Source organism: Coenobita brevimanus, chromosome 57 (genome assembly GCF_032717465.1).
Source record: "Coenobita brevimanus isolate Jiangsu-jjx chromosome 57, ASM3271746v2, whole genome shotgun sequence".
In the NCBI taxonomy this organism is placed as follows: domain Eukaryota; kingdom Metazoa; phylum Arthropoda; class Malacostraca; order Decapoda; family Coenobitidae; genus Coenobita; species Coenobita brevimanus.
This window is the reverse complement of record NC_137010.1, coordinates 42,346,460-42,361,516: the sequence shown is the minus strand read 5'-3', so window position 1 is coordinate 42,361,516 and position 15,057 is coordinate 42,346,460. Positions and strand designations below refer to the sequence as shown.

The window sequence follows — 15,057 nt, the reverse complement described above, 5'->3', positions numbered from 1 at the left end:
TTCCATTCGCTTAAGGTGGGTACATCCGACTGTCTGACCACCTCACCTATTATGACATCTTTTACCTACACTGAAAATAAGGCCTGGAATTAAATCGACAACTACATGTCGTATTCTGGGAAAATGTTTAGGTGCTTTCCATGTCAGTCAAGCTTAAAATGTCGTTGTGGATTTTCCCCTGCCCACGACATGCCAGCTGTGCATTTCGGGTTAAAACTGGAAACTAGTTCCTTCCCTTGAAGTTTACTTACAAAGTATTTTTTCCTCTGACTACCTACTACCTCCCAACAAAGCATCCTGAGTGTTTTCCTTGTCGATGGTGCTGATAGAAATCACATTAATATTGTTGCCAACGAGAAGGTGTGCAGGTTCAGGATCTGTGAAGTGAGAGGAATGGCTTGGGAAAGGTTACGGGTTCTGTTGATGGAGATTTTTTCATAATGTCAAGGCCGGACCACTGTCCTTCCTACCTTCCTCTCCTCGTCACCCACCCATGCCCCCTCCTTCTCTCTCTCTCTCTCTCTCTGTTCCTCCATCCCCACCTTTTCAGTCTTTTCATCCCCCAATATCCCTCAATCCCTCCCTCCCACACAATCTCCTCCCACCCTCCCCTTCCCTCTGCCTCACTCCCGTTTCCGTCTCCTCCTCCCCTCTCCCCTCTTCCTCTCTCACCCCTCTGCCTCCCTCTCGCTGTGCCATGAATAATTGAGTGGGATAAGAGGTAGGCGTGACCCTCATTGCAAAATCAGGAGACAGACAGGAAGAGAGAGAGAGAGAGAGAGAGAGAGAGAGAGAGAGAGAGAGAGAGAGAGAGAGAGAGAATTAATGAATGGATAACTTTTTATTATTGCTTCCATTAAATTGTTTCATTTAGCTTTGTAGAGACTCTTCATAATGACGGGATCAAACACAGCCTCCAGTACAATGATGCTGTATCCACTCACGTATATTTTCATGCGATTTCACTTGTCTAGGTTTCCACGATAAAATATACAGACCCTCTCCTTCAGAAATATAGCCACTCCAGCCACAAATTTTCACAAACATTTTCTCACCCCACACGCCAAAGCCTTCTAATATGCTATAGCAGTAGCCGTGTGTGTGTGTGTAATTCACCGGGTCGGTCAGGATCACTTGATGGTCGTGATCATCAGCATTTTACCCTCCCGGAAGGGAGCTGAGAGCTCATATAGTCCGATCTAAGGGCAAGTCTGTGACCTTCACACACTCACACACCCGTCCCCTTGCTCCAGGGGGACAGTAACCACCCACTTCGTCAGTGAAACTTTTCGCAACCTGAGCGAGACGCGAACTCCCGTCTACCAGATGGCAAGCAAGAGCGTTACCACTGCACCAGCGAGCGGTGTGTGTGTGTGTGTGTGTGTGTGTGTGTGTATTTTGGGCAGCCGAAACTACACATTCAAATCGCACCAAAATTAGCACAGAAATCGCAAAATATTCGCTGATGTGAAAAAAACGTGGTCCCAACACAATTGAAAAACTAATACTATATTTAATGAGCGATCAAAGTTTGACCTAAAAACGCCGCTCCTGGCGCCCGGCATAGGATCTCCGTAGAATTTTTTGCCCACAGGTACAACTAAAGTATTTCGGACTTGCGTTCGGACAGCTTGGGTTCCATTCCCGAACCTGCAAATAACACGTTCAATTAGTTAGCTGCAAAAAATCCAAGTGACAACGTTACACTAGAACAGCACGTAAATGCGAGATTCCTCTGCAGGAGCAAGTGCGAGGGGCCCGAAGGGCCCACGAGCACTTGTCTACATCTATACCCATGCATACAGCACTGGATGAGGGCGGGTTACTTCTCCTGTGACTGAAAATCGTGTTCTTCGTCCCTACGGATCAGTTGTTCCTCAGGACCCATAAAACATGATTCGAACTTGTATAGGACATCTGCTTGCCCATGTCCGGCGTGAAGAAGTCGAACAGTACAATATATATCGCGAGAAACAAAATTATCATTAGTTCCCAGTTCGTTTTTCTCACTGCAGATTCCTTTTTTTCCCCTGTTTTAATTTTCATTCGAATATCATGTTTTTTCCACTCCATCTCCTTTTTGCATTCCATTTGCCTGCTTTTCGATTTCTCGCCGTTTCCGATCTGCATTTACTTCCGCATTCCATCTAATTTCCTTTCCATTTAATTTCTCAGTACAATTCCCTCTATTTCTATAGCAGATCACATCCTCCTTCCATTTGCCTGTCTCCCTAATCCAGTTCATTTCATTTCCAGTTTCTCTAATTTTCACGTTAAGTTCCATCCTTATTGAATTCTTGCCCCATTCCTGACTGAAATGCCTTGTCATCCTTATTTCCTTTATCACCTTTATTTTCATTCCCAGTCACCATTCCAACCCCATTCCTATTCTGTTGCACTTTCCACTTGTTCCCATTTCTCTCGTAGACCTCTTTCATGTTAGTTATCATTGTGTGAATGGTAGGTGGTGACGACCATCATCCACTCACTTGTTTTAGTGCTGCCTACTTCTTCCTTACCTTTCCTCATTATGTGTCTTCCCTCCTCTCTTCCAACTTCTCGTTCTCCGTCTTCTCAGTTTTATTACTCAACTTTCCAGTTCAGGTGCTCTTAGCAAGTGACAAGCCTAGTGGTTTCTTGATACCCAGGAACCCATTTACAACGCTGGTTGGTAACCATCTAACCAAAAACGGGGTGAAGTGGAGCCTGCTATGGTGCCTTTGTTAACTGGGTGGACAGCTGGAAATGCGACAACCATCTAGGAACCAAACCTCCACACGAATCCCCGCTCCTTGTTTTGGTGAGGCGTTGTCAGTCTTAAGGAAACACTGGTTCACTGCACGGGACATACTACTTTTCACATTTCATCCATTAAGATTCGGCCCGAGTCTTACTGCAGTCCCACTCCATTCTATTGTCATCTCATTCCATCCCAAACCAATTCCTATTAGACTACCATTCAGTTTAATCCCAATCCTATTGCCATTTCATCCTTATCTTATTCTCATTCTATCCTTATCCTTTTTCCATTCCATTCCCTCCCTGTTCCCATTCCATACTTACCTTATTCCCATTCCATTTCCACCCTGTTCTCATTCCATCTTTACCCTATTCCCATTCAATTCCCATCCTATTCCCAGTCCATCTTTACCCCATTCCCATTCCATTCCCATCCTATTCCCATTACATCTTTACCCTATTCCCATTCCACTCCCATCCTAATCCGATTCTATCCTGATCCCCATCTCCCTTCGTTCACACACTGTTCCCATTCCAAACCCACCTACTCCACTTCTTTTCATAATTTATTCCTCTCTCACTGTGTCTATCTCCTTCTCCTCTTCAGTTCCACGCCAAACCTTTTCTTAACAAATTCCCACCCTATTATTATTCCATGCCCTCCCAATTCCAATTCCATTCCCATCCCATTCCCACCCTATTCCACTCCCACGCTGTTCACACTCAGTTCCTGTCCTGTTCCGACTCTGCTTCTATCCCATTCCGACACATCCTATCCATTCTTATCCTATCCTCGCCTTATTCCACTTCTGTTCTTTTTCCATTCCAACTCTATTCCTCTCCCATTACCATTCAATTCCCATTACCATCCTGACTGTTCCTATCCCATTCCGATTCTATTCCTACTGTATTCCTCCCGTATTCCCACCTTATTCCCACTCTATCTACTCCCTATTTTTTCCATCACCACACCATTCCCACTCCTTTGCCAGCCAGTTACATTCCCACCCTATTTGCATTCCGTTCCCAGCCTCTTCCATTCCCACTTAAAGTCTTTTCCATTCCCTCCCTATTCCATTCCTAACCAATCACATTCCCGTCCTTCATGCTGACATTCGGCAACCTGGTGAAACTGTCCATATCTTTTACACAGAGGGTAATGTAAAAACTATAAACATCAATTTTTTCATACATACTTAAGGGCTCACCTACTCTCCACCAACCATTCCACCAACCGCTCCACTAGCCCCTCCACTAACCCTTCCATTAACCCCTCTATCAACCCCTTCACCAACCCCTCTACTAACCCCTCCAGACAACCACATCACTGTTGGATGAAAGAGGGTTCAGATTCAGTAAGGTGAGTACTAAGACAGCAGAGCCGAACCCCACGCCCCGACCTTCATGACGGGCGATTTTACCTCCCTCCATTCCATTCCCATTCTATTCCTGTTCCATTTGCAACATATTCCTACTTGGTGCGAGAGAGAGAGAGAGAGAGAGAGAGAGAGAGAGAGAGAGAGATGCAGCGAGGTGGGCCCAACATTTATCACTGACCAAACATTTCATACGACTACAGTCAACCCCACACCCACATCAGGTAACTGAAGAGAGAGAGAGAGAGAGAGAGAGAGAGAGAGAGAGAGAGAGAGAGAGAGAGAGATGCAGTGAAGTGGGCCCAACACCTATCACTAACCAAACATTTCATACGACAACAGTCAACCCCACACCCACATCAGGTATAACTGCCCGTATATGCATCACAGGAGCCAGATTTACCTTACAATAGGCGGTGCAAACCCTGCAATAACCTGATATTCAACTGGGTGTACTTTATAGACAGTGTGAATATAATCTGAATTAACGAAAGTACAGTATACTATGATACGAGTACGGTATATTTATTTTGTAATGATATGCATACTGTTTATCGGTGTGTTATCACATGAAGTCGGAACATAGTTTAGAAGCACCAGCATACCATATTACCCGTCCCCGCCCCCTAGGGGCTCGGGGACGGGTATTTTTCTCACACGGTTTGTCTGTTTGTTTGTCTGTCTGTCTGTTAACAACTTTACGCGAAAACTACTGGTGATATTTTGACTAGAATTACAGGGATGATGGTCTATGATCCTCTCATCAGCTGATTAAATTTTGGGCCAGACTGAGCCAAGTCCCAGGCTGTAGGGTCAAAAAATAAAACAAAAAAAAAAGTAAAAAAAAAGTAGTTTTTTCGCCATAACTCCTTTCAAAATCATCATATCGACATGAAACCAAAACCTAAAGGTGCATCTTTCAAATCTGCATCCTATAACATGCCTCATTACATGAAGGGGGTCAGCCCTCGGTTAGCGCAAAGAGGGGGGGTCAATGTCAAGTGGGTCGGGCTCAAATTTCAATTGGACATAAAATCGTCAACTTTCACCCAATTTACTTCAAATTTGATATGTGGCATCTTTGACTAGATATCCTGTTGCGTTTATACACCAGCACTAAAATGACTGCCGGGAACGGGTTTGCTGTGCCATGGCACCTCTTCTTGTTTCCTGGTGTGCATAATTAAATGTGTCGAGAATGTACATTGCAGTAACCGGTATATTCTTTGCAATAATATGCACGTTGCTGCAGGTGATGTTGTACAGATCTCATCCACACCTTCACTACGATGACGTCTTTCATATATCCCAGCTGTCCTCATATGACTTTAATTCCTTCACTCCGAGTACGCCATTTTGCTTCATTCTTGCTATTACCAGACGATTTATTTTTTGTATATTCCGGAGAGGCTTCTCGAACTGGGGGTCTTGGATACAGTTCATTAACCCCTTTGACGTCGGAGGTGTTCCTGAGCGTGAAAGAAAATCGTCTGTTAGGGAGTAAAATAAAATGCAGGTAGTCGTAAGGGAAGGGTTAAGAAGGACACTCCACCAACCCCTTTACGAATCTCCCCACTAACCCCTCCACCAACCTCTCCAGCAATCCCCCACCAACCCTGTCCACTAACTTCTCCACCAACGCCGTCCACTAACCCCTCCACCAACCCCTCCACCGACCCCCCACCAACGCCGTCCACTAACCCCTCCACCAACGCCCCACCAACCCCGTCCATTAACCCCTCCACCAACCCCTCCACCAACCCCCCACCAACCCCGTCCACTAACCCCTCCACCAACCCCTCCACCAACCCCCCACCAACCCCTTCCACCAACCCCTCCACCAACCCCCCACTAACCCCGTCCACTAACCCCTCCAACAACCCCTCCAGCGACCCCCCACCAACCCCGTCCTAACTCCTCCACCAACCACGTCCACTAACCCCTCCACCAACCCCCCACCAACCCCTCCACCAACCCCGTCCACTAACCCCTCCACCAACCCCGTCCACCAACCCCTCTGTCACGAATCAAATTCGCGACATTTTCCTTTTGTGAGAAATCACGAACTTTAGTGGAAAACTCACTGTGTATCGTTCAGTTAACCGTTTCTCTCTCCATTTCGATGGTATACATTTTTCAAAACATTCGTCACTGTTTCAAAAGTGACCGTTCTAATGCACGTCATTAAGTCTCTACTGAGCGATATTATTGTTTCTATATTGTTCCCCCCTGCTTGCCTCAACCGTTGGCCACGCCCTTCTTCCGGCTGGCCTGGGCATCCTACCCCACACATCGAATTTGGATCAGTCCTTTATATGTCGCGACGGAGTGTGGTTCTGTATTCCAGTAGTGAGAGTGAGAGAGGTCTTCTAGCACGCAGACTCCACTAGATCTACAGTTCTCCAGGCTCCCACCCTTCCTTGGTGATACGCTACATTGACCAGTATTTCTTTAGTTTTTTCTTAGTTTTAAAATAATTATTTTAGCTAGCTTTGTGAAAGAGTGAGTGAGTGCATTCCGTTTAATATTTGAATTCATTTTGCTCTATGTAACGTAAATTTATTTATTGTAATCAATAAATTTACAGTTCTTTCCTTTGAGCTTAATTGTTATTCGTGTTTTATTTCACCACGAGCTTCTTTAGTCTGCTTATCTTAGCTCTCACAACTTACTTATTTTTCATAACTGCACTTAAAGCAGTTCTTTCATAATAATTCTGAAATCCGTTGTGCTAGCTAGGGGTTAAGCTTCAGCAAGAACCTGTCTGTTATTAATATTAAATATTGATTGTCAGGGGGTAAAAACTCTCAAGGGCCTGCAGTACCGACTGTACAGCATTTGTGAGTAATTTATCTCCGCTGTGTACTGTAGAGAGAGACAGCGTTAACTCTCATCTTTTGAGAATCGACAGTCAGCCGGAATAAAATGGCGATCTATTTGCCATAAATTTATTAATCATTAAAACTTCCATTAAATTTTGGATCACACGCATTCCTAAATTACAAAACCCCGTTGACAACTGGCGCCCTCATTTCAGGATTTAACTCCTAGTACTATTATTAACGAAATAAAACTCACTCACTCAGCTAGTTAGTTATTAGTTATAATAACTAAAGGTTATAGGCACAAGCTTAATGGTGTTTACCGTTAGTTTAGCAAGTGAATTTCTGCTTTATTAATCCATGGAGTACTTAACTCTAGTACTTTATTCTTGGTAATGCCAGACGATTTTATTCGCTCCTGGGAAGTCGCCGTACCCATTGCGTTAATTATTGAGTCTTCCCAGTCATTTGCATTTTTGCTTTATTTTTTGCCAGTTAACTAGATAAGCCTGGTCACCACTAGCTTGTGTCTGTATTCTTTACTTGTGTTTATTAGCATTCGTTTGCGAAGCAGCAGTCAGTACTCAGTTTTGGCTTGCTTACTAAATTAGCGTCATGGCTACCACCGTATTTTTACAGGAAGCCAAAGACATGGGGCTTACCGATCCCCAGGAAATTAAAGAGTACATACTCTCACGGCATAATCAGGAGCAGCAGCGCGAGAATGATGCCCGTGAAGAGCGTAAGATTCAGCGGGAATACGAGTGAGAACAGCGCGAATACGAGCGAGAACAGCACGAATACGAGCGAGAACAGCGCAAACAACGTGAAAGAGAGCGTGCATATGAGCAAGAGCAGCGTGAGAAAGAGCGCGAAAACGAGCGGGAACAACGTGAACATGAACGTGCCGAACGTGAGGCACGAGAAAAACATGAGCTTGAGGTTTTGAAGCTCAAGCGAGATTCCTTGGCTTCAGGCACATCTGCTGCAGCCAACCCAAGCTCCACTAGCGCTCTTCCTACACGTCCTGGCGACCCCACGCATCAAGCTTCCTTCATACAAGGAAGGCGAGCGAATCAAGCCGTACATAGCTCGTTTTGAGGACATGGCAGACATGTATCAACTGGATGAGGCAGCTAAGCGGCTCCAATTTCTTAGTTTATTTATTTGAGGGCCCTGCCCTCAATATTCTCCACAGAATTCGTGGAGACAATCTCACGTATGAGATGATGAAAGCTGCACTCATTAAGGCGTATGGTCTCACAGTAGACGACGCCAAAGTTCAGTTCATGCGAGCTCGTCTCCAAGACAAGGAGACAGCTGTTCAGTTCCTCGACCGTCTCACTGCTTACTTAGGTGAGTGGATGGAAAAAGATGGGACCCCTCACATGCTAGAGGGGATAATTGACCTCATGCTGCGTACGCAGCTAGAGAGGTCGTGGCCTGCTGAGCTCATAGCACAGCTTAAGATCTGCCAGGTGAAAGATGCCAGCCAAATGGTGGAAAAGGCTGATGCATTCTTCACTGCTTACGGGTGCCAAACTCAAAAGCAAAACACCTGGAACAGCAGAAAAGATACTGCCAAGTCTGGGAAGCTGTCTCAGACTGAATCCCAGCAACAAGGCCATTCTCAGAATAATGGCCAAGGTCCAAAACCGCAGAAGGACCAGGGGCAAAACACTCAGAAACCTGAGTGGAAGAGGTACAACAGGTACCCTAACCAGCAGCAGTATCAGCCACGCAACCGACCGTCGGGTCAGCACCAGCTCAAGTGAACAGGAGGCAGGAAGCAAATGCAGCCTTCATTCCTCAATGGCAGCAGCATGGTGGTGACGTCCCTACCAGTACGGGTACTCCCCCACAGTTCACTAGTCCCACAGTGACAGTGAACCCCCCTCCACAGATGGCCAATGCTCCATCTCCACAGGCAGTGAGTACGACCCCTCAAGTTTCTAGTTCACAAGGCACCATGTTTGCCTCATCATTTATTCAGCAGCCTTATGAGTGGCTAGCTGCTTCCTCCACAGGCCTTCCCACAGGTGACAGTACCTTCCTTGTTCAGCCAGGGTTTGTGGGAGACATTCCTGTGAAGGTCCTGAGAGATAATGGATCCTCAGGTTGCTCTGTCAAGCAGAGTCTAGTTCGGCCTGAGCAGTACACAGGTCGACAGATCCAAGCTAACCTTATTGATGGATCAGTGAGATTGTTCCCTGAGGCATGTATCCAGGTGGCATCTCCATTTTATACTGGTACGACAGTCGCAGTTGTCATGCCAGAACCTTTATTTGACCTAATCATAGGCAATATTCCCGGTGCCAAGTATAGTTGCACCGAAGATGACGCTGCTCAGACTTCAGCTACAGTAACATGAGCCATGGCTGAGGCTCCAGACTGTGTCACCCCAGTGACCATTGAATCTCCGCAAGATCTGGTGTGTAGCCAAATTGTTGTTCAAGAACAACATTCTGACCTGACACTTGCTGCCATGCGGAAGAAACAAAAAGGTAGAGTGATAAAGTATTCACGGGGAGGTCGAGCCAAGTTCCTTCGTAAACAAGGACGACTCTACCGTGAGTCACGAACAACCGAGGGCGAGGTTCGACTGCAATTTGTCGTTCCCGCCAAGTACTGCCAAGTAGTGTTAGAATGGGGTCATTGTTCAGCCTAAGGAGGTCACATGGGCAAAAGGAAGACCCAGAGCCGTATCCGAGCTGACTTTTTCTGGCCAGGGATGGGACGAGACATAGATAGTTTTGTGCGTTCCTGCAATATGTGTCCACGTAACACCAGTCAGGGACACGTCCTTCCTGCGCTGTTTGAACTCACACCCATAATCTCTGAAGCAGTTGAGAGACAGGGTAGTGGTGAAGTGGGTGTAGACCTGAAGTCTCGCCCATTGGCCCCACAGGACATATCATGTCCAGGGCCTGTACATACATATGTACCATAGTTTAAGGGGGAAAGTTCGAGAACCCGCAGAGGCGACCCAAGGCTGTGTCTGGGACACACAAGCCCGAGTTTGCGTAAGGATTCTCAGCTGCCCCGATATTGTATATACATGTGTACTCTAGGCTAAAGGGGGGAAGTTTGGGGACCTGTGTGCAGTCCGAGGCTGTGTCTGTGGACACACGAGCCCGAGTTTGCACAGGGATTCTCAGCTCCCCGATATTAATATAAGTACTGTAGGTTAAGGGGGAAGTTCAAGAGAGAACCCCGCAGAGGTGACCTGAGGCTGTGTTTGCGGACAAACAAGCCCGAGTTTGCATAAGGATTCTCAACTTGCTGACACTAATCGTAAGTGTAGAGTTAAGTTTAATCAGTAAACTACACGAGTCCTCGAGATCAACGGCGTCCAGGGACTACGTTTCTTGGTTAATAATGTACCTAATAAATTAATGGCGACCTCGAATGTACGAAGCTTAGGCTGTCACTCGTATTTTTCAGCTAGAGCGTTTTCAAATGAAAACGAAAGCTATGAAAACTAATTTGAAATAAAATAGCAGGCTACATGGATTGGCTCCTAGGAAAATTAATACGAATAGTATTCTTATAAATAGAATTCTTGCGTATTCAGCTATGAAAATTAAAGCAAATCCTCCTCTTCTGTACTCGGTATTAAATCCTGAGACTAGCTCTGACTCACCTTCGGCAAAATCAAACGGGGTACGGTTTGTTTCTGCTAGACAGGAGGCTAGTCATATTAGGGATAGGGGGAGTGTGAATCAAATTATTCACATGTCTTTTTGGAATCGAGTGAAAAGTTCTATATTGAATCCGCCAATTAAAAAGATAAAGGATAAAAGAATGAGAGCAAGTCTGACTTCGTACGAAATTGTTTGGGCTACGGCTCGGAGTCTTCCAAGCATTGAGTATTTACAGTTTGAAGCTCACCCGGCTCTTATGGTTGAATAGACTCCCAGACTTAGACAGCATAAAAAAAATAAAACTCCTGTGTTAAAATTTACTAGTCCGGTTTGATAAGGTAAAATAGCTCAGACTAGGAGAGAAATAAATAGCCTGAACACGGGAGATAGGTAATATGGTAAAAAGTTGGATATAGTTGGTATTGTTTGTTCTTTGGTGAATAATTTTACGGCGTCGGCAAATGGTTGGAGTAGCCCTAGGAATCCTACGATATTGGGTCCTTTACGAATTTGAATGTAACCTAGAATTTTTCGTTCTAAAAGTGTTACAAAAGCAACTCCAATTAGAACGCAGATAATTAAGACTAGGTAGTTTACAACGATAACTGCGAACACAAAATAGTTAGCTTGAACTATTTATAAACCTGTTTATGAGTTTCATAAAATTGAAGCACAAAATATTGTTTAGGCAAAAGTGATGTTCATATTTAGTAAAATTATTTTAACTACCTAATCCTTTCGTACTAAGGTAGTTTAATAATTTTTAGAAGATAGAAACCGACCTGGCTCACGCCGGTCTGAACTCAAATCATGTAAAATTTTAAAAGTCGAACAGACTTTCTTTCATAACTGCTGCATTATGTAGAGATTTTAATTCAACATCGAGGTCGCAAACTTTTCTTTCGATGGGAACTCTCAAGAAAAATGACGCTGTTATCCCTAAAGTAACTTAATCTTTTAATCTTTAGAAAGGATCAAATTTATTATCAAAAATCTTTGTTTAGAAGTAAAAACAGTTAGTTTATTTATATCTTTGTTGCCCCAACAAAACATTTTTTTAGTATTTTTCCTTACACTAACAAATTGGCTTAATACTAAGTGTGATGTAAAGATTTATAGGGTCTTATCGTCTTTCTAAAATATTAAAGCCTTTTCACTTTAAAGTTAAATTCAATTTTTTTTGTTAAGACAGTATATCTCTCGTTCGACCTTTCATACGAGCCTTTAATTAAAAGACTAATGATTATGCTACCTTCGCACGGTCAGAAATACCGCGGCCCTTTAATAATTCAGTGGGCAGGCCAGACTGTGTAAATCTTCACAAAGACATGTTTTTGTTAAACAGGCGGAAATAATATTTGCCGAGTTCCTTAAATAAATTTTTAATATTTAAAAGATTTTATTTATAATAAAAAATATTATAACATATAAATTTTACTAATGATTTCATAGTAACTAAACGAGTTAAGTTGAAGTTAATTTTCTAATACTTGATAAAAAGAACCTGTAAAATTTAAAATATTTTGTTATATTGGTTGAAAAACCTGGAAAAGATGGCTACTTTTAAGCCTACTTTTATAAATGCCTATTGGTTCTATGATTTTTCATTTTGGAAGAAAAAGCTCTACCCTAATCTTCTTAGTTGCATAGCTAAGTAGCTAAGCACGTAAATTAAATTTATTTCTTAGAAAACCAGATATAAAAGCTCGATTGGCATATCACCTCTAATGTTAAGTTTAAAATTTTATTGCTACAAAAACTTTTTCTTAAAATTAGCTATCTTTTTTTCGGGATGATTATTTGCAGATCTAATTTTGAAAACCTATTATACACAAGATACAATTTTTTATATTTACTTTTGAGAATTTTAAGTGTTATTTCTACTTTCTTTCACAATACTTTTTACTTTCACTATAATTATGTTTCGATAAAATCTACTATTTAGAAAAGTGCAAAATTAGTTTTCTTATAATGTTAACGTTCTTATAACAAAAGTAAGATTACTGATTTCAAGATAACCTAGACCATAGGTACTCTTCTCGGTGTAAACGAGCTGCTTATTTCAAGCTCTATCTTGCTTTCCAGGTACACTTTCCAGTACACCTACTATGTTACGACTTATCTCATCTTAGGTTAATGAAAGCGACGGGCGATATGTGCACATTTTAGAGCTAAAATCAGGCTGTCTTATTAAAGCAAACCTTACTTTTAAGTCCACCTTCAAAATTTGTATTCTAAAATTTGTTCGTGATAATATAAATTTTATTGTAACCCATCTTAGCCTATATATTTGCTGCACCTTGATCTAATATTTTAACGTAATTATTTCAATAACTTGTTCTGTAAAAGTTATCTTAATGACGGTATACAAACTATGTAATATAGGTAAGATTTTTCGTGGTTTATCGTTTAAAAGACAGGTTCCCCTAATTAGACTAAAATACCGCCAAATTCTTTGAATTTAGAGCACATAGCTGTTACTAATCAGATATAAATTTTTCTTAAAGGTATAGGAGGGTATCTAATCCTTGTTTATTTCCTTTATTTGTTAACTTATTAATTGAGACGGGTTGATTTGTTTATCTTTGAAAAATTGATTTCACCCTTTATAAAATTAAAAAAATCATTGCTTGTTGGCATAAGAGTTAAATATCGACTTGTATTCACTCTCCCTTCGAGTATAACCGCGACTGCTGGCACAAGATTTAGCCGGAGATAATTCAATTTACTTTTTCCAGTTTTCACTGATATGAAAATAATACACACTGAGATCTATTAGAGCTTGGAGTTTTGAACCTGTTAGCCTGGGAGTACTAGATTTTTCATATGTTATTAATTGAAAAGCGAACATTTAAAGCAAGAATCAAACTTATATTTATATTGGTGAAATAAATGGTGTTTGATTGTGTATAACTTAAAAACATGAAAAGTAGATTTTTAGGTATAGTAAATTTTCTCTAAATTCTCTATTGTTATATATATACATCAAACTAAAACTTAAACACATAATTATACAAACACTCTACGCAAACACAAAAGGCACACCTACACGCTCCTCTCCTCAGACAGTCGCAACACCACGATTCATTCCGAGCAAACTCTAAATACCCGACGCAATATATGAGAAGTCCTATCTTGATCTTATAAGGCACTGACTCATGCGGCCATATCCTTGATGGAACGGGGTTCGGCTTCGCTCGGGAGACCCTTCCCTCATGTGCTAAAGCATCCATTCCTACAGGGCTCCAAGAGCCTCACCTCAAGATCCCCCTCATAATTTTTATTCTAAAATGGGTCTAATGCCACTCGTTAACTCTATATATTCAGGAGGTCTGAGTCAAGTCTCTCTCATGAATATATAGTGGCCCTTTATTGAACAGATTAGGGTATTGGAAAGCCTAGCTTGGTCTTACTTGATTTTGCTTTTTAGTTAAAATAAAGCGTTGTATTACTATAATTTTTTATAGTATGTTTAATCAGGAAGGAAAGCAAATTTAAAAATTTTTCTAAAAAGATTGTTCCTGCACGGAACGGGGTTGGAACAAAAAAATAATAAAATGTTTTGTGGAGCTCAAAATTTCTTCTAGATTGGAATTGCTATTAAGTTTTTGTTGTTAGTTTGACTACAATTTAAAAAAGAGATTATACTCGGTAGAGTAAAATTTAATTTTCCAATACCCTAATCTGTTCAATAAAGGGCCACTATATATTCATGAGAGAGACTTGACTCAGACCTCCTGGATGTACAGAGTTAACGAGTGGCATTAGACCCATTTTAGAATAAAAATTATGGGGCCGATCTTGAGGTGAGGCTCATGAGGACCCTGGGAACACTGCCGTTGAGAGCGTGTGTGAAAGGGTTCTCAAGCGAAGCCGAACCCCGTTCCATCAAGGATATGGCCGCATCGAGCTCTACTACATAAGGGCGTGGCCCCATTCGATATGTATGTTTATTTGACCCCAGATTGTGTATATATCCTAACTTAGATAAGCAGGACCGATGGTGGAGTGTTCCTCGCCTGGCTCTTTTACAGTTGTATATGGCTGTCGCTCTACATTGTCTTTATTTTCCTGTATAAGCTAGTACATAAGGCGATTTGATATATATAACCATAACAAGGTGATATTTGAGGGTGTGTTTACTATGTTAAGAATTTTACTTTTTATGAAAAATTTAGTGGGGCTGGGGGGAGACTGTATGTTGAGAGCTGGTAAACTCTTTATGAGTTGGAGCTAATAATTTTGTGTGAGAGAAGTAATTGTAATGTAATAAGAATTTTTGTCTGATTGACACTTTTGATGCTCCACCTTAATTGATTTTGCAGGTACAGCGATGGGTGTAGCAGTTTTGCTGTGCGGGCCAGCTGATCGTCTGCCACACGCTGCCGCCTCTTCTCCTCTGCCTTCGTCATCACCATATTATTAATATTTACTGTATCATTTTACACATAGTTACAGTTACACTACAACTGTCAC

At 42.2% G+C, this 15,057-nt stretch overlaps 1 non-coding gene across 1 annotated transcript; it reads right to left on the bottom strand.

Annotated features, from left to right (window-relative positions):
* Positions 1-12,655: 12,655 nt before the first annotated feature.
* On the bottom strand, positions 12,656-13,455 carry LOC145402496 (small subunit ribosomal RNA). Its single transcript, XR_013897791.1, has one exon. It is a non-coding gene; the product is annotated as a small subunit ribosomal RNA (ribosomal RNA).
* Between the last annotated feature and the right edge of the window lie 1,602 nt (positions 13,456-15,057).